The 22,858-nt window shown below is 52.3% G+C and overlaps 1 pseudogene; it reads right to left on the reverse strand.

The window, feature by feature from the left end:
• Positions 1-15,092: 15,092 nt before the first annotated feature.
• Positions 15,093-22,523, reverse strand: LOC134426204 (28S ribosomal RNA; annotated as a pseudogene).
• Positions 22,524-22,858: the final 335 nt, after the last annotated feature.

The raw sequence follows: 22,858 nt of genomic DNA on the forward strand, positions 1-22,858 counted from the left end.
CAGGATCATCCTACAAGTGCTGCAGGAATTGTCTGCAGGCTCCTGCAGTGCCTGGTGCTGCTCCCTTGCCAGAGGCACCCCAGGCCAGGGGGGCACATCTGGGCTGCTGTGTCTGGCTCTGGGGCTCCCTGTGCTGGGCAGTGAGGAGGAGCTGCAGAGGCTCTGCAGGACTGACAGGATGGGCTTTGGAGCTGGCAGGAGAAGCTGAGGCACCTGGGCTGCTGGAGCTTCTGAAGAGGAGAACCAGGGATCATCCTTCAACTGCTCCAAGGGTGGCTTCAGAGAATCACAGAATCAGCAAGGTTGGAAAAGACCTTGGAGATCATCAAGTCCAACCTGTGCCCTGACACTGCCTTGTCTCCCCTGAGCCTCCTCATCTCCAGGATAAACAGCCCCAGCTCTCTCAGCCACTCTTCACAGGACTTGTGTTCCAGACCCCTCCCCAGCCTTGTTACCCTTCTCTGGACATGCTCCAGCCCTTCCATGTCCTTCCTGAATTGGAGGACCCAGAACTACAAACAGCACTCGAGGTGCTGCCCAAGTAGTGTCGAGCACAGGGGAAGAATCCCTGCCCTGCTCCTGCTGGCCACACCATTCCTGATCCCTAGGGGTGCCAAGGGTTGGATGAGAGAAATGCTGGGGATGGGGACAAAGTGATATTGTTTGTCAGCCTTGATTTTCATATCTGTTCAGACTGAATTTGAAGGTGCTGGCGGTCAGTATCAATTAGACATTGCTGATATCAATCTATAAACAGGAAACGAAAGCAGGTAAAACAATTCTGTCTTTTTTGAGGGTTCCCAGGATGAGGTGAGAGATGAGAATCTGACTCCATGTTCTCAGAAGGCTGATACATTATATTATATTATATTATATTATATTATATTATATTATATTATATTATATTATATTATATTATATTACATTACATTACATTACATTACATTACATTACATTACATTATGCTGTACTAAAAGTATACTAAAGAATAAGAAAGGATACAGACAGAAGGCTTAACAAGAATGATAATGAAAATTCGTGACTGAATCCTCAGAGTCCAACAGAGCTGATGGTGATTGGTCATTAAGTAAAAACAATTCACAGGAAACCAATCAAATATGCACATGTTGTTAAACAATCTCCAGACCACATTCCAAAGCAGCAAACGCAGGAGAAGCAATCAGATAATTATGTCTTTTCATTCTTTTCTGATGCTTCTCAGCTTCCCAGGGGAAGAAATTCTAACAAAGGGATTTTTCAGAAAATATGATAGTGGAATGTCTGCATTGTTTTCAAAATAGTATATTCACTTTGAATACATTTCTGAAATATTCCTAATTAACCACAGAAGAATTGAAAATTTAAGATATTTCCAGGGCCTTTTGAACAAATGCTTATGAGCCTTTTTCAGTGAATTCCTGAACTGTAGAGCTCAAGAAAGAAGAGGCCTCTGGAGTAATAAAATTCATCAGCAACATCCAAGAGGCTGACGATCCATCCCCATGACAGCAGCAATGAACAGAAATGGGCACAGCTTTGTGGCTGCCCCAGCTTTGGCATGGGCCCTGGGCCTGGAGCAGGAGCAGCTCTTGAGGGCCCCAAGGCCAGGGCTCTTGTGCTGCCCTGGGCAGATGGGATGGCAGCAGGGGCTGCAGAGCTCTCAGCACCTCAGCCCGAGGGGAGCAGGGCAGCCAGGGAGCCTCCTTTGGCCTTGGCCAAGCACCTTCCCCCATGGTGGGGCTGAGTCCTGTGGCAGCTGCAGCTGCTGCTGTGCCCTTGCCAGGGGCTGAGGCCGTGGGGCAGTGCCCAGAGCAGCCTGGCCTGAGCAGAGCTGTGGGGCCAGAGCCAGGCGGGCTGGGCTGGGGAGAGGCCCTTGGTGCTGCCCAGAGCTCAGGGCAGCTGGCAGAGCTTGCAGGGAGCTGGGCTGGGCTCCGAGAGCCTGGCCCAGAAACCATCAGTGTCCATCTCAGCCTGGCTGAGCATGCAGGGGCCAAGAAGAGCAGCCAGGGTCTGCACATTCTCTGTGTGGGAGCTGAGCTTGTGAGCCCTTGAGCCTTCCCAAGTGCTGGGGCTGCACCTCCAGCTTTAGAGGAGATGAGACAGATGGGAGCAGACACAAATAATTCCTGCTGGATTTTTTATTGTGTTTGCTTATACAGGTGACCTGGATCCATTAACAGAGGAGGAGTTTTGTGCCAGATAACATTGGTAGAGTGGTAAGAATAATATTTTTTTACCTGAAAATAATATTTCATGTATAATACACAATGAGAAAAAAACCCCACATATGATTAGAAGAGCATCTGAGTTTTTCAGAGGACCAGAGACTCATTGATGTTCCAACAGTCAAACCTGTTCAAATACTTTCCTCAGGGCTTCCACGAGATGAGAGGTGACCACCAGAGGCCAAGGCCAGCCAGAGCTCTCTGTCCAGGCAGGTTTTGTCTGGGAGAACCCTTGCATATAGGGAATTTTTCAGAGGGAGTCTCAATTTTAGCCGTGGGCACCTTGAAAGACGGAGGATTCTTTTTCATAGGAAGGAAAGCATGGAGCCCCAGTTCTCCAGGGGCTGATAAGAGGCAGCCCTCAACATTCCAAGATCAGCTGGACCTGTCACCTGTCTGGCCAAGCCAGCAAGATCTGTTCCATGTTCTCTTGGCTTCACAGTGATCTGCAGTGTCCCAATGTTCTCCTTGCTTCTGAAGTGTCACAATGGCCCCGTGCTTCCATGGGGCCCCACAGTGTCACAATGGTCTCCATGATTCCATGGGGCCTTGCAATGCCACAATGACCTCCATGGATCCACAGTGCCTCTCAGGATCACAGCGGCCCTTTGATTCCATGAGGCCCTGAAATGCAGCAATGGCCTCTTGGTTCCACAAAGCCCTGCTGCTTCACACTGGCCCCGTGGGACCATACAGTCCAACAGAGCCACAAAGATGTTGTTGGTTCCATGAAGCCCCACGGTGTCACCAATGTCTCCACAGAAAGGAAAGCACAGAGCCCCTGTGTTTGAGGGGCTGATGAACTGCAGTCACCAGAGGCCAAGGCCAGGCCTGTCTGTCTGTCCTGGCAAGTTTTTCCTGTAGCAATCCTTGGATATTTGAAGCTTTGAATGTTGAATCCCAATTTCAGCCCTTTTTGCCTGGAGGAGAAGGGCAGTTCTTTTTCATAGGAAGGAAAGCATGGAGCCCCTGTGTTTGGAAGGCAGATGAGAGCTGGCCCTAAGGAGGCCAAGGCCAGACAGACCGGTCTGTAATGGCAGCTTTTGTGTAGGAGCAATCTTTGGATATAGGACTTTTGGAGGTGGAATCCCAATTTCGGCCATGGGCACCTGGAGAAGAAGGATGGTTCTTTTCCATGGGAAGGAAAGGGCCAGTGTTTCAGGGCAGAACAGAGGTGACCACCAGAGGCCAAGGCCAGCTAGAGCAGTCTGTCCTGGCAGCTTTTGTCTGAGTGAAACCCTTGCATATAGGGAATTTTGGAGGAAAAGTACTCATTTTGGCCAGGGGTGCCTGTGCAGGAGGGAGGGCTCTTTTCCATAGGAAGGAAAGCACTGAGCCTTACAGTGTTTGAAGGCAGGTGAGAGACAGCTCTCAGGAAGTAAAGGTCAGGCAGACTATTTGGTAATGGCAGCTTTATCTGGGAGCAATCCCTGGATGTTGAGAATTTTGAAGGGGAAATCCCATTTTGGCCATGGATGTTTGAATGAGATGGATAGTTCTTTTCTATCTGAAGGAAAGTCCAGAGCCCCAGTGTCTCAGGGGTCCAGGAGAAGAGACCCTCAACATACCAAGGGCAGTTGGACCAGTCAGGCCAAGCCAACCAGAGCTGTTACCCGTTCCCTTGGATCCATGGGGCCCTGCAGTGTCACAATGGTCCCTTGCTTCCATGAGGCCTTGCAGTGTCACTGGGGTCTCCTTGGTTCCATGGTGTCACAATGGACCCTTGGTTCCATGCGGACTCACAGTGTCAGAAGGGTGTCCTTGGTTCCATGAGGCCCTGCAGAGCCCCTTGATTCAGCAAGGCCTCCAAGTGTCATCATAGCCTCCAGGATTCCATGAGGCCCCACAATGTCACAATGGACCTTTGGTCCCATGGGGTCCCACACTGTTCCATGAATCCTTAGTTCCATGGGCCCTCTAGTGTCACAATGGACTCCTTGGTTCCATGATGCCACACAGTGTGACAACTGCCCCTTGGCCTGCCAACACTCCATAGTATCACAATGGTTCCTTGCTTCCATGAGGTCTTGTAGTGTCACAATGGCCCCTTGGTTCAATGATGCCTTCAGTGTCACAATGGTCTCCATGATTCCCTAAGGCCTTGCAGTGTCACAACAGGCCATTGGTTTCACTGAGCCCCACAGTGTCACTGTGGTCCCCTTGGCTCCACAAGGCTCTGGAGTGTCACAATGGCCCTTTGGTTTCACAAGGCCTCAAAGTGTAAAAATGGCCTTCATGATTTCATGAGGCCTTGCTGTGTCACAATGGACCTTTGGTTCCATGATGCCCCAGTGTGTCACAACGGCCTCCTTGGTTCTGTTGGACCCTTCATCCCATGGAGACCCATGGTGTTCACTGGAGTCCCCTTGATTCCATGAGGCCCTGCCATGCTATAATGGCCCCTTGGTTCCAGTGGGTCCCAAAGTGTCAGCACAGTCTCCATTGTTCCATGAGGCCCCACAATGTCACTGTCATCCCCTTGATTCCACAGGGCCCCACAGTGGAACAATGGACTCTTGGTTCCATGAGGCTCCTGAGTCATAATGGTCTCCTTGGATCCACAGTGTCACAGTGGCCCCTTGGCTCTGTGTGGCCACGCTGTGTCACCATGGCTCATGGTTCCACGAGGCCACACTGTTTAACAACAGACCCTTAGTTCCACAAGGCCTTGCTGTGTCACAATGGACTTCTAGTTCCATGAGCTCTCACACTGCCAGCAGCATTCTCCTTGGTTCTGCAGTGTCAGCATGGCCCATTTGTTCCATGAGGTTCCATAGTAGAATACGGTCACCTTGGTTCCGTGAGGTTCTGAAATGTCACAATGGACGCATGGTTCCACCAGGCCTTGCTGTGTCAGAATGGACCCTTTTTTCCAAGAGGTTTCTCAGAGTCACAATGGTCTCCTTGGAGCCGCAGTATCACATTGGTTCAATGTGGCTCCAATGTGCCAGAATGGATTTTGGTTCCATGGAGTTCTGTTCTGCTGTGTCACCATGGACCCTTTGTTCCATGAGTTTGCACCGTGTCACAGCTGAGTCCTTGGTTCTGTGAGGCCTCGCCAACACCAAATCTCAAAATATCAGAATAAGACTCATTAACACTAATTTGCATGTTGCCTCCGCTTGAGGTGTGATGACCTGATTCAGGAACAGCACGGCGACAATCCCCCTGCTGCTCGGGCCACACAGACACCAATGTGATAGATGGCAAATGGCGTTTATTAATGGGTACACAGGGTTATATAATGGCGGTTAACGGTCAACAAAACGGGGGACTAAGGAACTTTAACAGTAAAGGGGAGGGGTTCTGTCTACCCATAACATTGCGAGATCTTCTGATCGGTCCCTAATCTCCCAGATTTGCCCCCCCCCTTTATGATTAATTAAAACCACAGAAAGTGTAAAGGTTATAAAAATACAAAGGCTATCAAACTGATACATGGCAAAACTGACAACTGGTAAAAAACAATACAAACTGGTAAAAAACAATACAACATGTCTGCAATTAACACGCTTCAAAGCAACTGTTGGTGATCAACAAATAAAATGTTAACTTTTTCTAACTGGTTTTTAACAAACAGTACTAACTTGTTTAAAATGCAAGGTCTAAAAATCAATGTGAGGAGTATCATAGCAACTGGGCCTAATAAGGAGGAAACAAGGGTGGTCAGCTATGGGGACTAGTCAAACTATGACTCAAACTATCTTTGCTGGGCTTTTCTCTCAGTCTTTCTCTGTGCTAGCCTTTCTTTCAGTTTGCCTATGGAGTCTCTTACGACTTCGGTATGGTCTGCGTAAAAACAACATTGTTCTTTCAAGGCAGCACACAGGCTTCTTTGTTGCATGAACAGGAGGTTCAGTTCTTGTCTGTTCTGCAGGATGGTCACAAGCTTTTTGCAGCTCTTGTTGTGTTGGTACTTTTGTAGAGGCTTTTCTTTGTTGATGTTTGGGATGTAGAATGCAACTGGAGGAGCATCATCTGGATGGAGGAGGAAGCTGAAGAAACAGTTTTTGAGATCAATGATCACAAGTGGCTAATCATTGAGAGTGAAGGAAGTCTTTGCTGAAGCAGTTCTATGTCCTCAATGACTTCATTGATCTTCTTGAGGTTGTGCAGCAGTCTCTATGAGCCTGAAGTTTTCTTCTGAATGATGAACACTGGAGAATTCTATGGACGTGGTCTCTAGAGGGAAAGTCTTGCTGATCAAACACTAGCATGACTTGTTCTGCTGCATGTGGTGGCAAAGCGGTAGCTTTGGCTACTGGGGTGTTCTCTGGAACAGTCAGTAGTGGTTGAAGAGCTTTGGCTAAGTCTGTCAGCTCTTCATTCTGATTTGCTGAAACAATCGAAGGATAAATGACAAGTCTAAGGATGCTGCTTCTGTCTTTACTAATTATTAAAATGTCTTGTCTTTTGGGCAAAGTTCTAGTGACACTAGTAGGTATCACTGCGTGGCTCTCATCTATGAAGCAACGTAAAGTCTACAATCTTCTGTGGGTGAAGAACAAGGGTTAGAATCTCTGTGCAGTCAACATCTGTGCTTCTTTTTTTTTTTTTTGCTTGTGGAATGGTCTGCATTTTCTTGCTCATGCTTCTTGTCAGCATTCTCATGCACTTGATCAAGTTTCACATTATTTACTGAGTTCTACCTGGAATTTTGCACCTGCTAAAACACAAACAAATCCATGTCCCCACAGGGACTGGAGGATTATCTCAAAATCTTGGAGGTGAAGAATGGGTCCTGATGTGAAAATAAAACATTGATATGTTCTGTTTCAGTCTCTATGCAATATTGCATAGGGAAATGTAAGATAACAACAATTAGCAATCAATCAGATAATACACATAACCAATAACACATCTGAAATCATACAATTATCAGTCACTACAACACTGAACTGTCATCCCAGAGTCTGCGACAGCTGATGAACCTTGAAACAACAGAGAACTGGAGAACTCATGTCCAGATTCATGTTTCTCCAAACTCCCTTTGAAATCAGGCTGAGCTATCATATATGGTCAAATTGCCAAGCCAAAAGGACTTGAATACTTTTTCTTGCAGAAAACATCTGGGCTGATTGTTAATCATTCCATTCAAGTAGAGCTAGAACTTGGCAAGAGTTCAAACTCTAATTGATGGACATTACTTAATATATTTTAAAACAAGACTCTTAAAAACAGCAATTATTAATAGGAAACCTTACAATTAAAGATCAATCAAACTATTAAAGAATTGAATCCCTCTGAAACTTCTGTCAGGAGAGAAATTCTTCAAACACAGCAAACCTCTTGAATTCTCAGCTGAGGTACTGTATAATAACTGAAGAAATAATAAATGAAGAAAAACACGAAACTGGCAATCTGGATTTAAAAGAAACCTAAAAAACATGAGTAGTTAAGAAACAAAAAGACAAGATTCTGAAGAGACACATGTCTTGTAGATGATCACACAAAGAGATAGTGAAACACATGAAAGCTGGCTGTTGGGGTTGGCTGCGTGCCCACTGCCACGGGACCGGAGCAGGGCTGGTACCTCGGGCACCCTCTGCACCTTGACCATGCCCCGTCTCTGCCTGTGCCATCACGGGAGTGCAGGCGCTTCTGCCCTGACCGCGCCTCCCGTGCACTCGTCTCGGCGCAGGCGCGGTCTTGGGAACGTCCTCTCTGCCTGTGACCAACACCTGCGCTGTCCCAATCCCGATCTGGCTCCGTTCCCGCTTGGTGGTGTCCGTGCCGCATCTGAGAACTGGGGAAAAACCCTCCCCTCTTTCCTGCCTGCGTGTGCGGTGTCCTGCAAACCCTCTCTGTTCCCGCCGACCACGTCCACGTCCCCCCACCCGGGGGTTCGCCCCCCTGCGGCGCGGAAGGCGGAGGCTCCGCCCAGGCTCTCAGACTCTGAGTTAATGACGGTGCCTTGCGCCTCCAAGTTAAACGGTGGTGCCTTGCGCTTTCTCTAACAGCCCGTCCCAAAATGACTGCGCCTGGTCTTTTCCGTCAGCCGGCGCGCCTGGGCTTGGGAGCCGCAAAGAGCGTCCCCACGGCTGTGAATCCCTGCACTCAGCAAAATCACAATCACCCACAGTCTGCGTAGCCGCCCCAGCACCCAGCCAGGGCACCACAGGCAAACAGTTCTGCGCGGCTTTCCACGTTTCTTGCTCCTGCCGTGTTTTCCGTAGAGCCCGCACGACTCTCCCCCATAATTTGAGATTCCGCCCCGAGCCTGAGGATATGGCCTCCTCGGCTAGGGCCTTGGTACACCTATACCACATTTCTGTGTGGAGAATATCCACCGGCTGCCCAATAACCCCAATCCGCAATAGCCTTGATACTACGAGGGCAAAATCCCCTGGCTTGCAGTCAATACCCCACTGCCTGTGAACATGAAAAATGACCTTCGCAAGGGTCTCCATTCCTCTCGCTGGTCCAGGAGTATCCTCCCCGCTGAGCTGGGCCAGCTGCTGCGGCCGTTGTTCACCCGACCAGGCGATCCCTGACCCCCGGGCAATGTCCCAGGTTTTGGCACCACTTTGTTGCCTCCACTTGAGGCGTGACGACCTGATTCGGGAATGGCACAGTGACAATGCCCCTGCCACTCAGGCCACGTACTCGCAGACACAAATGTGGTGGACGGCAAATGGCATTTATTAACGGTTACACAGGGTTATATATAAGGGGGGTTAACGGCCAACAAAATGGGGGGCTAAGTAACTTTAACAGTAAAGGGGAGGGGTTCTGTCTACCCGTAACATCACGAGATCTTCCGATCGGTCCCTAATCTCCCACATTTGCAGTTTAAGAGGGCATCATTTATTCAGGCCTGAGGTCTAGCAAGGGATAACTCCTCACATTATGTGAACATGTAATTCTACCAATGTCACTAAATGTGTATTAGAATTTATCCATTACCGTAAAACCCACCCCAAGTTCCCAGATTTAGTCCTTTTTTCTATCACTGCATTCTTGAGCCAGATGTCTTCTTGTCTTCCAACCATTCCTGCTGGGAAGGCAGCCCCTGCATGCCTTGTTCCTGTGCTAAAAGCTCACAGGCACAGTAAAAATGAATTAACCCTTTTGATAATGAGCCAAAGGCTTTGTGTGGGCAGGCAGAGGGAGGCAGGAGGCAGAGCTGTCAGCAAAGCAAGGGCCCAGCCAGGTGGGGCAGCCGGGGGATGCCGACAGCCTGCAGGGACAGAGGCACAGGGCAGGGACTCCGTGGGACAGCCTGGGCTGCACAGGGCACAGGGATGGGCAGCAGCTGCAAGACAGCCCTGCCAGAGCCAACTTGGGCAGCACTTTGGCCATGGCTGCTGGCCCTGGGGCCAGGAGGGGACAAGTGACCCTTGCAGGCCTGGGGCCTCATTGTCTCCTTGTCCCTGCTCAGCAGCCTGGCAGATGCCGCCCCATGCTCCTGCCCCTGGCATTGCACATCCCCGCATGCCAGTGCCCATCCCGGGAAGAGCCCTGAGCAAGGAGGGAGGGACAGGATCTGCCTGGCCAGGGGCTGGGGCTCAGGCCTTGGCCCTTTGCATTCCTCAAACACATCCAGCTTTGCTCAGCACCAGAGACACCTTTCCCTTGCTGTCCCCACGTGTCATCACTGCCTCCAATGTTCTGCTCTGCCTGGAGAACTTCCTCAGTTGTGTCCCTCAGTGGGACCCATTAAAACTTGTAGAAACTTTGGAGTTTAAATTTAATTTTTAGTTCCTGAGAAGTTCTTTGAACACTCTCTGGGACTGAGTCTTATGTAAACAGCAGCAAAGCCCTGAGAGGGTCATTAAAGTCCTTGTGCTGTGTCTGTGCTGCTGAGCTGGGCTGGGCTTCTGCCACAGGAGCTCTTGGAAACCAAGAAGAACACAAAAAGTCATTTCTCCTGATGAGCAGCTTTTCTCTCAGTCCAGCAGGGCTGAGGGCACTGCTTGCAGGTACCTGAGAGCAGTGAAGCAGAGAGAGACTTAAAGGAACTGGAAGGACAATTTTAAGCTCATTCATGGAGAAATCTTCCCAGTTTTTGACACAGTCAGTTTCTGGCTGCAGGGATCTCCTAAAGCTGGAGATGGCAGGACTGATGTGACTGTAAGGATGGCTCTGCTGCCCTTTCTGCTTTGGGGGAGGATGTGCTGCAGAGTGGGGTTGCCCTGGGCACCGTCAGAGGGACAGGGCAGGACGGCCCCTGCTGCCAGGGACGGCTGCATGGGGTGAAGCTGGGGCTGCAGTCAGGGCTGCCCAGGGCTTTCCTGCAGAGCAGCTCCTGCAGCCCTCAGGACTCTTGGCCAGCCCAGGGCATGTGCCACCTGCCAGGGGCAGCTCTCAGCCTGCCTGGCAGCTCCCCATGGACGCTGCAGGTGAGCGGTGGGTGCATGGAGTGACTCCTGCCAGGGCAGGTCCTGCTGCTGTGAAGAGGGTGCTGTGTGGGCCAGGGCTGCTCAGAGCTCCAGCTCATGCCCAGCTCATTCCTGAGGGGACTTTTCATGGGGTCATTCAGGGCAGGGGTTTCCTGCTTGGGTCTCTGCTTTCCTGAATCTGTGCTCCCACTTTTCCCTGCTCAGCTTGGTGGCAATGGAAACTCAGCTGTGCAGGCCAGAGCAGGAGCTGAGGCTGTTCAGCCATCACACTGAGTTTTCCTGGGAACCTCAGCAAGAGCCTACACCTGCCCAGCCTCCAGATCCATGCAGCATCACCTTTCCCTGGTGCGCAGGCTGGGGGAGCTGTTCTTTAATCCTTGCAGGGCCCAGCAGCTGCAGGGCAGGGCTGGCCCAGGGGCTGGGCTGGGCTTTGGCAGCTCTGGCAGGGAAGGAGCCCGGGGCCACAGGAGCAGCTGGGGCTGGGGCAGCTCCAGCAGCAGAGCCATGGGCAGGGAGGGAGGGAGGGAGGCAGTGCTGAGGCCAGCCCTGCTGCAGGGCAGATGTGGCACCTGCTGGGCCTGCCCTGCAGGGCAGACACTACCCTGAGCAGCACAGCTCTTGTGTCCCCTCGCAGCCAGCACAGCCCTCAGCCCGGGGGCTCAGGGCCCTCAGTCCCTCCTGGGCTGGCAGAGCAGCCCCAGAGATGAAGGGCATCTCTGCGGCCATGTGCCCATTCCCTGTTGACCAGGGCCTGAGGGCCACTGTCCTGCCCTACTGCTGCCTGGCAGGGGCTGGGCAGGGCTGGGCAGGGAAAGGCTTTTCCTCAGGCCCAGCTCTCTCTCTCTCCTTGCCTTGCCCAGGTGCTGCTGGCATTGCTGAGGGGCTCTCTGCAATGGCAGTTCAGCTGCAGGGCCAGGCCCAGCCCTTGGGCTCCTCCTGTGCAGGCTGAGCACAGCAATGGGGTGTCCCAGCTCCCTGTGCCCGGGGAGCTCTGGGCAGGGCAGCCTGGGACCCTGGCAATGAGCCCACTCTCCTCAAGCACTGCCATGGACAGGACCCTTGGTGTGTCCTCAGGATGCCATCTAAGCTGTCAGCTGCCTCCAGGGTACACTGGGGGACAGGAGTGTCCTTGGCCAGAGTGGGGCTGGGACTCTGAGAAAGGCTAAACCAGTTTGCTTTGCTGTGGGTCCCTCTGCTCTCAGTTGTGTCAGGCTGATTTCCAGGGGAACACAGGGACTGCCCTGGATTGCAGAAAAGGGCAGCTGGGGACCGACGGAGTGACAGAGCAGCTCCCCTAGCCCTTCACTGAGTTCCAGCCACTGCTCTTGCCTTGCACAGCTGTCTCTGCTCTCCCTGGGTGAAGCAGGAAACCCTCTCAAACTGCCTTTGGCCATCACCCTCCCTTAGTCCTGGGACAGGAGATGCTGCTGAGCTCCTCAGCCTCAGGAGCTGTTTGAGCTGATGGAATCTAACCCCAGGACTTGCCCCTGTCCCCATTCCATGACCCCACTGCTTCAGAGCAGAGCTGACCCCTTGGTGTCCATGGGCAGAGCCCCTGCTCATCACAGCAATGGGGCCAGATCCCAGCAAAATTCCAGGCACGGGGCTGAAGGAAGAGCTCTGAGAAAAGGAAAACTGGGGGGCACAGAGCAACAGGGGCAGGGCTGGGAGAAAGGGCTTGCACAGAGCTCAGCAAAGTCTACCCTGACTTGTCACTGTCTCCCCTTTGAACATCTCCCCATGACCCACTGTCTCCCAGCCGGTATCGGCATTAATTGTTGCAGTAAAGGTGGCGTATTGAGATGGCCCCAGATTTGCCAGGCTCCACAACATTTGCCCTGTGCACCTGACCTTGTTGGGGTCATTATCATGCTGTCCATCCCTCCCAAAGAGTACCTCCAATACTGTCACTTCTCTCAGCTGTTGGATCCCATCCTCTAGTCTTCCAGCACATTCTATGGTGCTGCTCCTGCATTCTCTCCCTGTGAACAAACCTCTCTCTGACACTTATTAAAAGCCCTGGCGCCCTTACAAAAATCTGATTGATACCTGAGTCCTGGGTCAAGCGTCCCAAATTCCTTGCCTCACCACCATCCAGCTGGACACCTGTACCCATAAGATCCCAGACCCAGAGTAACCAGGTTGTATAAGCCTCACGTCCCTGTGCGTACAATGTCTGTGTGCAGATTACAGAGTCTTTTGTACATCAGGGACTCAGTGATGATCTCAACCATTGGCTCCCCTGTGAGTTGTGAGGGCCCTCCATTCTTATCCTTGTCTGGGTGCTCTGATTTCATCTTAGACCTCCTCGTTTCCACAGAGCAACTGCTGCTGGCTGTGACTGCCTCTGCAGTTCAGCTGGAACTTGGACAGTTGTAACATCTGTGGGTTCCGCTGCTGCACCATCAGACTCTCCCTCTTTGAGGCAGGGGGAGGTTTCCTCACCAGCTGGGGAAGTGTATTCCTTCAGCATCTGGCCCATCTCACACATCTCCTTCATCAGACCCCCCACCCAATCTGGGTGGATCATTTCTGAGGTGGGCTGTGGGGCGTGGTCAGGCTCTGGGGTGTTGAGGATTTTTTGTAGGTTGAGGAGTTCTTGCTAGACAATGGCCATATTCGGCCGATGCACAATCCAGCCTGCTTGTACTAATGGACAATGAACACATTCACAAACAATGGATAACGGACATATTCAGAAATGGGGTCAGTATATCCTTGAGAAAGATACAAGAAGAAGAGTCATCAGGACTCAGCAAGTTTGTCAGCAAGCTTGGGAGAGTGAGAAAAAAGAGAAAGCAATGGGTGGGCCAGACATCCACAGCAAGATGCACGAAAAATTAGATGATCCAATAAGCATTTTAATTTAGATGTGTTAACAGCTAGGATTAACCAATCATGTATTAGCTAGAGAAGCGTGGGCAGTAGAAACTTATTATAAATCTGGTCTTTTTAGGGATAATAAATTTGGCTTCACTTGATCATATTGGTCATGGTGTGATGTCCCTGAACATCCGCACCTCGCAACTGGGCTCCTGGAAGTCTTCATCTATGTCACATTCCGTGGGTTTTTATTTACTCCTTATTTGTCCATCCTGTAGAAAAGGATTGGTGTCAGTGGGAAACTGACATTGCTTGTTTGAAGGGGAGCCCACCCATCCTGCCTGAGGATGATGAACTCCTCTGTTTTAAAGTCTCTTTTTGAGGGTCTCTTCTTGGGTCTTCTACAGGTTGGTTTTTTGTTTCCTCTCCTCCAGGCTGTCCTGGCCTGTGCTGGGAAAAGCCCACTGCAGGGACATCTGTGCACCCTGGGATCCCAGGGTCCTGGGCATCTGCATGGGGATGGGCAACATAACAAAGGACTGTCTGGAGGCCTTTGGAAATGGGAATTTATGGACAGGTGGGACTGCTCAATCTGACTGCACCAGGCCCTCACCTCTGGATCTCCTTCCTGCTTGGCAGGGTTCCGTTTCCAGGGAGTGTGGGCAAGGACTGGCACTCACCTGCACAGAAAGGCTTCTGCCTTTTGTCCCTGTAGCTAAACCCAGGGTGAGATTCCTCCTTTAGTGCTCAAAGAAAGGAAAGGAAATCCCAGAAGGGATGTGCTCTGTCTTTGAAATCATTACCAATTGTGAGGAACACCCCTGCTAAAGTAGGATGTGTCCCTGATCAAAGAAGGTCACCCTTCTGACCAAACTGATCCCAGCCCAAAGGCCAGGCCTTCTGCTGGGCTCCGGAAGGGGTTCTGCAGGCAATGTGCTCAGGGGAGAGACCTCCACTGCCCTCACTTCTCTCAGGGATAACACATCCCATCCCATCCCATCCCAAGGGTTCCCAGGATGGCCACAGACAAGAGCAATGGGATCCAGCACACTTAACGACTGTGTCGAATATCAGGTTTAGGACTTTCCCAACCAGACAGTCATGAACCACATATCCTGAACTTGAAGTAGATATGAAAATAAAATAAAAAAGAAAACCAGGACATTTAACAAGGACCTTTCCCCAAGGAAATCCAGGACTGCACTGAGCAGGTTCTGGGGCAGAACACATCCCACAGCTGGCCCAGGAGCCCCATGCAGTGCTGGGGAGTTCCTGACCCTTGGGCCCACTGAGGCTCTCCTGGGCCAGGGAGCTGCCTCAGCTGCCACAGCACTCGGGCACCACACAGGTGCCTCAGTCCCACCAGAGCACAGCCACCCACGAGAGGGTGAGACCCTTCTGCCACACACCAGGAGTGGAGAGGAACCTCCCAGGCCCCTTCACTGTCCCTTGGCACATTCATTTCAGCCTGACCCTCAAAGCCCTGCTCAGCAACATCCCCCACTAGAGTAGGATGTGTCCCTGGTCAAAGGAGGTCACCCCTCTGACCAAACTGATCCCAGCCCAAAGGCCAGGCCTTCAGCTGGGCTCTGGAAGGGGTTCTGCAGGCAATGTTTTCAGGGGAGAGATCTCCATTGGCCTCACTTCTCTAAGGGATAACACATCCCATCCCATTCCAAGGGTTCCCAGGATTATTATTGCAACAGTACATCATCAGTAGGGTAAAACTAACCTGTCTCATGGCAGTCCAAACCAAGCTCAGATTCCCTATTAGTGGGTGAACAATCCAACGCTTGGTGAATTCTGCTTCACAATGATAGGAAGAGCCGACATCGAAGGATCAAAAAGCGATGTCACTATGAACGCTTGGCCGCCACAAGCCAGTTATCCCTGTGGTAACTTTTCTGAAGCCTCCTGCTTAAAACCCAAAAAAGCCAGAAGGATTGTGAGGCCCCGCTTTCATGGTCTGTATTCGTACTGAAAATCAAGATCAAGCGAGCTTTTGCCCTTCTGCTCCATGGGAGGTTTCCGTCCTCCCTGAGCTCGCCTTAGGACACCTGTGTTACGCTTTGACAGGTGTACCGCCCCAGTCAAACTCCCCACCTGCCGCTGTCCCCGGAGCGGGTTGCGGCCAGCGCGCGCCAGCCGCTTGGCGCCAGAAGCGAGAGCCCCCCTCGGGGTTCGCCCCCCGCCGCCTCACCGGGTAAGTGAAAAAACGATCAGAGTAGTGGTATTTCACTGATGGCCGGGACGCCGGCGGGCGGGTCGCCCCGCACCGCCGAGCGCGTGCCCGGCTTCCCACTTATTCTACACCTCTCATGTCTCTTCACAGCGCTAGACTAGAGTCAAACTCAACAGGGTCTTCTTTCCCTGCTGATTCCGCCAAACCCGTTCCCTTGGCTGTGGTTTCGCTGGATAGTAGGTAGGGACAGTGGGAATCTTGTTCATCCATTCATGCACGTCACTAATTAGATGACGAGGCATTTGGCTATTTAATAAACACATACAAATTGTATATGTTACTTTTCCGGGTTAAGTATGGTGGCCCGTCCACCTGAATGACCAAATTGGAATTTATAGCCCAAAATGGGCTAGATGCGGTTATGACGGATGAACCCCTCCCAAACAAATACCGATTCCACTGTCCAGCGAACCTGTCGAGGGGAGAGGCCTAGTTTATTTACCAGGATTTACACAGATACAATTGATCTAGCTTGGCTAATGAATATATTTACAATGTCAACGGAGGTGGATGATAGGGCCCATGCGGTTCTCTCTAGCCTTGTTTTAGAGAGACCAAGGGCGGTCAGCAACTCATTATTATTGCCAAACCATTTGGTACGGGCTCCCATGGGGAAGCCAACATATTCAATGTCATCAGCATTGGTCAGTTGCTGAATTTCTGTATGAAGGCGCTGATATTTTTTGGCCTTCTCCAAGGCGGCCTCAGTCAATGAGACATCAGAGTGCTCAGACCTCACAGTCACATTGACCACAACTGCCTTAGAACCTTTGACAAAGATTAAATCCAGTTTAAATACTTAATTTACATAATCCCTTAGGTGTGGCTCCTCAAAAACTGTCCAACACTCCCTCTTAGCCTCCTCGCTAAGGGTTTCACAGATGGCATTGTATCTCTTAATCCTGGCATCTTGAGTGATGGCACAGTTTCTGACAATGTGGGCTGTGGTCTCAAATCTAGCTCCACAATGTCCACATGATTGAGCAACATACTCTTGTTTACCCCTAGCCAGGAATTCTCTTGTTGGGTAGACATTCGCTCTGAGTTGTAGGGCCGTGATTAGTTTACAGTGAGGTATGCCCTTAAACTGCCCTATCCAGGCATTACTGATCTCATCATTCTCGAAATGCTCAATCCCATGGCCCTGGGCAACCAGATGGGTCCATTTATGAAATTCTCGTTTCCTCCAGTTACAAGGTGTTGGGTAACGAATCTTAGGGATGGGTGCTTCCCATTCCAGCCAGGCTCCATCGTCGCCCCCCAACTCTACCAATGGTAAAGGCTCCCAAATCGATGGGATGGACTCTTGTGTCCTCCCCGCTTTCAACCACAATTTTCCAAATAACCGTTCCAGATGTACTTCCTTTAGACAGTTCACAAGAGTCTCATCCGAAGACTGGGCTAATCTATGGAGTCTTCGCACCTGAATACTTGGAATGAGCAACGCCAACTTGATGAGGTCTAAACCGCCATCTTTAAAACTCGAATACAAGATGGCATCACATGTACTGGGGGGAAGATGAAGCCATTCCTTAACCGTGTTATGAATTAATTGGTCAAGGGATTCAAGCAGGCCCACCTTAACTTCGGTATGGTCAGCCAGATATATCAGTCTCGGGATGGTATAGGTCCTGAGTATATCGACTTTCTGAAGAGGTTTTAAAGGCGAACGACCAATCTGATGAAGCCAATCCATGAGCTTCTCTGATAGTCTAGGATCTGGAAAGCCAGTCCAGGGGTCAACCCATGTGCTGACGTACCTTTCTGAGCTCCCTGGGTCGATCATGTTAAGGGGGATCCATTAATCACCCACGTGGGACAATCATTGATAGTATATGAGTCCCTTGTAAGCTTGATGTAAAAGCCATGACATTTTCCCCCCTGTGTACTGAGGCCAGTTAGACTGCAAAAGGCCTCCAAAATTTTGATGTTATGACACATGCCTTCCCAAGAGTCACTCAGCAGCACCAAGTCATCAGCAAATGCCATGGCTGTAAATTTCCAGTCCCCATGATGGAAAACCTCACCTTCATTCTCGAGTTTATATAGAAGGGGGTCCATCACTAAAACTGAGCAGCAAAGGTGACATGGGGTCGCCTTGCTTGACACCTGAGCAAATGTATATGGGGTCTGTCCTTTCTCTTCCCATGGAAATGCACATCTTAACATCCCGATACATTTCCCTCACCAACTCTATCATGTGTGGATCCACCCCTCTCTGGACCAGACCCTCAAATGCTGATGACAGACGGTGTCAAATGCCTTAGCAATGTCCACGAACACAACCCCCAGATGTTTATGCTCTCACTTAGCTGTTCCACCACAAGCCATAACAACTTGAGGTTTTCAGCACAACTTGATGCGCAACTAAAACCCCGTTGCCGGGGGTTGATGGGACATGCTTTGGACAGCCTCGCAGTAGCAATCCTGGAAAACAGCCTAATCACCACTGAACCAATAGTGATAGGCCTCCAGTTATTGATATCACCAAGCTTCTCTGCATCCAAAGACTTGTGTATCAAGACTGTCTTGCAGTCCCGCAGCGCATCTGGAACAGTACCAGTGATAAGTCAGAGGTTGAACATCTCAGTCAACTGGGAAAACTTTGGGCCTTTTGCAATAATCTGACCCAAAGTGATCCCATCTGGCCCGGGAGCAGAGGTTTTGCACATCTCTCGCATGTTCTTATCAATCTCTTTTCCAGTAATTAAGGCCTCGAATGTGGCGTTATCCGCCTCCTTATATGGAGGGAAAAACTTGTCCACCAATTGTACCAGAAGAGCCTCTTCCTCCTTAGTCCATACCCATTTGTGGGCCCCTCAGGCCGATGACTCTTTGGGATGAGAAGCAACAATCCGCTCCACATTTCGCACAAGAGGATGTCTTATTCTCTTGTGCAGACCCAGGCCAGTCTTAGTAGCGAACCCACGTTGGCACACGTCACAGACCCATTCCCCAGTGGGAGCCATACACACCACCCCCTTGCAGCGCGGGATGTGATTGGAGATACTGTGGTATTTTATATTTTGTTTACCACATTTTGAACACCTGAAAATGATCTTTCTCTGCCCGTGCGTCCTTTTGAGATGGTCAATCAGCCCCAACATCCTAGTAAACCAGGTCTCACAACAAGGACAAGATGGTTGTTTGTCAGGCATGGACACGACAGGTGTTCTTGGCGTTGTACCACCACCTTCAGACCCGTGAGGAGCCTTGGGTGTTTTGGGCTCTTCACTAGCTCCCATCGCGCTCTCAGCCTCAGGTGTTTTGGGCTCTTCGGTACCTCCCACTGCACTCTCAGCCTCATCCTGGGCCATCCCCATAGGGGAGATCTCATAGGGCTCAGGGAGTTGCCCCAAACCCTACCAAACATCCACATGATGTACACCATCTTCTTTAACAATTCTGGAGTTAAAAAACTCCAAACTTACAAGATCGAATCCCTCTTCCCTGGGAACACAGGGCATAGATGGTAATTTGACATCAATGACCCTTAGATCTAATGGGTCAGTCTGAGTGGTAGTCAAGATATAACGCAAAGCCATTTTGTCCGTCTGGTAAGCAATAAAGTGACAAGTCCAAGTGAGAGTAGAAGCATATAGTAGCTGACCCTCTCTCAAACTACCAACTGTGTCAACAACAGCCCATGGACAAGGCTCTGTGCAACAGCGAACTAACTGTGCCAACCTTTTTGTTTCAGCAATTCGTGAAACTATCATTGGGTGGTGAGTCCAACGACAGGGAGGGCTGATATGCGCCCTCTCTCACACTGGGGCAGAAGTCGACTCAGTTACCACAAGGGTATCCGGCAGGACCACGAGGAGGTGTGACTTCCGCAACTATGCCCAGTTAGTAAATATAGTTACTCCCGCTGTTTACCTGTGCTTCATTGAATTTCTTCACTTTGACATTCAGAGCATTGGGCAGAAATTACATTGCGTCAACACCCGCCTCAGGCCTTCACAATGATTTGTTTTAATTAAGCAGTCGGATTCCCCTGGTCCGCACCAGTTCTAAGCCGGCTGCTAGGCACTGACTGAGGCGGGGCGCTGGCCCGGAGACCCTCCCCCGGGGACCCTCCCCCGCACGAACCGCTCAGCCTACGCTGGCTGCGGCTGCGCGCGCACTGGCCGCACACCGCGGGAACCCCACCGGCGGGAACCGCTGGGAGAGCGGTGCGCAACAATGATGGCCGCCACTGGGGCGCCGGCTGTGGCAAGGCGGAGGGTGGGCGGAGGGGGGGAGCAGGCGGCGCCCGCCACAGCCGGGGCGATCCACAGGAAGGGCCCGGCATGTGTCCAGAGTCGCCACTGCGCGGTGCACACCCCGGTGCCCGGGCAGGCCACGCGGAGCGCACTCACCCACGAGCAGCACCTCGTCCAGCTGCGGCACGCACCCAGCCCCGCTTCGCGACCCAGCCCGACCGACCCAGCCCTTAGAGGCAATCCTTATCCCCAAGTTACGGATCCAGCTTGCCAACTTCCCTTACCTACATTGTTCCAACATGCCAGAGGCTGTTCACCTTGGAGACCTGCTGCGGATATGGGTACGGCCCGGCGCGAGACTTACACCCTCTCCCCTGGATTTTCACGGGCCAGCGAGAGCTCACTGGATGCTTCTGGAACCGCAATGCTTTCCAAGGTGAGGGCCCCTCGCTCGGGATGAATCCATTCCAAGGCACCCAGCCCTTCACAAAGAAAAGAAAACTCTCCCTGAGGCTCCCACCAGCTTCTCTGGGATCGGTTGCATCACCGCACTGGGTGCCTCACGGCGCCCGTCTCCGCCACTCCGGATTCAGGGATCTGAACCCGACTCCCTTTCGATCGGCTGAGGGCAACAAAGGCCATCACCTGCCCTTTCGGAACGGCGCTCGCCTATCGCTTAGGACCGACTGACCCATGTTCAACTGCTGTTCACATGGAACCCTGCTCCACTTTGGCCTTCAAAGCTCTCGTTTGAATATTTGCTACTACCACCAAGATCTGCACCTGCAGCAGCTCCACCTGGGCCCACGCCCCTGGCTTCGAGGCGCACCGCAGTGGCTCTCCTACTTGTTGCAGCCTAGCCCCTGCGGGCATCGTACTGCTGGCGACGGCCGAGTATGGGCCCGACGCTCCAGCACCATCCATTTTCAGGGCCAGTTGATTCGGCAGGTGAGTTGTTACACACTCCTTAGCAGATTCCGACTTCCATGGCCACCGTCCTGCTGTCTAGATCAACCAACACCATTTTTGGGCTCTGATGACTGTCAGCATCGGGCGCCTTAACCTGGCGTTCGGTTCATCCCGCAGCGCCAGTTCTGCTTACCAAAAGTGGCCCACTGAGCATTCGCATTCCATGGCGCAGCTCCACGCCAGCGAACCGGCCCCCTTACCCATTGAAAGTTTGAGAATAGGTTGAGATCGTTTTGGCCCCAAGACCTCTAATCATTCACTTTACTGGGTAAAACTGCCCATTGCCGAGTGCCAGCTATCCTGAGGGAAACTTCGGAGGGAACCAGCTACTAGATGGCTTGATTAGTCTTTCGCCCCTAGACCCGGGTCGGACGACCGATTTGCATGTCAGGACTGCTACAGACCTCAACCAGAGTTTCCTCTGGCTTTGCCCTGCCCAGGCATAGTTCACCATCTTTCGGGTCCTAGCACGGACGCTCACGCTCCACCTCCCCGGCCCCACGAGGGGGCGGCAGGCAAGATGGGCCGGTGGTACACCCGGGGCTGCCAGGCGCGACACGCACCCGGGATCCCACCTCAGCCGGCGCGCGCCGGCCCTCACCTTCATTGCGCCACGGGCTTTCGACAACGGCCCCTGACTCGCGCACGTGCTAGACTCCTTGGTCCGTGTTTCAAGACGGGTTGGCTGGGTAGCCGACATTGCTGCGGACTCCGGGCGCCCCAGCGCGGCCCGTGAGCCTGGCCCAGCGGCGCTGCACGGTCAGGGCGCACTGAGGACAGTCTGCCCCGGTTGACAGTGGTGCCAGGGACTGGCAGGCCCAGCCCCCACACCCCTGCGCGAAACGCCGCGCTGTGATGATGCCGCCCCCCCCCACCCTTGTGAGAGGCAGGGAAACGATGCCCCCCACCACAGCACCGCCGATGTGGGGGGAGGAGGGCGCGGCTGCAGTCCTTTCCCTCGGCCCCGGGATTTGGCGAGACCTGATGCCCGAGGGCTGTAACACCTGCTGCTGCTCGTGCGGCACTGGAACACCTGCCCGTCGGAGGCCTTCCCAGCCAACCTGGAGCCGGACGTGGCGCACCATTGCAGAGGAAATGTGCCCGGCCAGGGCCAGCTGCCGGCTGGGCAGCAGTGCCCGCACCAGCCTGCATCCCCCAGCCCGCCCCCACAGACGGGGTTCGCCCAGGGGACAGAAGGGAGGCAGAGGTGAGGTTCCGCTGAACCCATGCCGACCACAACTCGCCCGGTTGAATCCTCTGGGCGGACTGCATGGGCCCCACCCGTTTACCTCTTAACGGTTTCACGCCGTCTTGAACTCTCTCTTCAAAGTTCTTTTCAACTTTCCCTTACGGTACTTGTTGGCTATTGGTCTCATGCCAGTATTTAGCCTTAGATGGAGTTTACCACCCGCTTTGGGCTGCACTCCGAAGCAACCCAACTCCGAGAAGCCCCGGGCCTGGCATGCTGGGGGCCGCTACTGGCCTCACACCATCCGCAGACTGCGGCCTCGATCACAAGGATTTGGGTCCCCCGAGAGCGCCGCCAGGGATTGGGGCTTCTGTACGCCACATGTCCCGCACCCCACTGTGGGGCAGGGATTCGGCGCTGGGCTTTTCCGCTTCATTCACCATTACTGAGGGAATCCTTGTTAGTTTCTTTTCCGTGGCTGACTAATATGCTTAAATTCAGCGGGTTGCCACGTCTGATCTGAGGTCGCAAGGCCAAAGCTTGGCCACACCTCCTGGCCCATACAGCTCCTAAAGAAGCAGAATGCCAACAGGCCAACAGCCAGCCAGCTTCTCCCACCTACTACCCTCACCTTCCTCCCCCACTGGCGCCCACGTGCCAGGGGAAAACAAAGCCAGAGGGAGAGAAGCGGAGACAGAGTGTCCTATCCCGGAGATGAGAACCGAAAAGGGAGTGTGGCAGAGACAGCCCTGATGGGGGACCAGACGAGTGGCGGCACGTGATGGCCTTGGTGGAGAGAGAGAGAAAAGCCATGGCGCTATTTGCGCCCTGACACCACAACAGAAGAGGAGGAGGGCAGGTGA

Source organism: Melospiza melodia, chromosome 17, assembly GCF_035770615.1.
Source record: "Melospiza melodia melodia isolate bMelMel2 chromosome 17, bMelMel2.pri, whole genome shotgun sequence".
Classification (NCBI taxonomy): Eukaryota; Metazoa; Chordata; class Aves; order Passeriformes; family Passerellidae; genus Melospiza; species Melospiza melodia.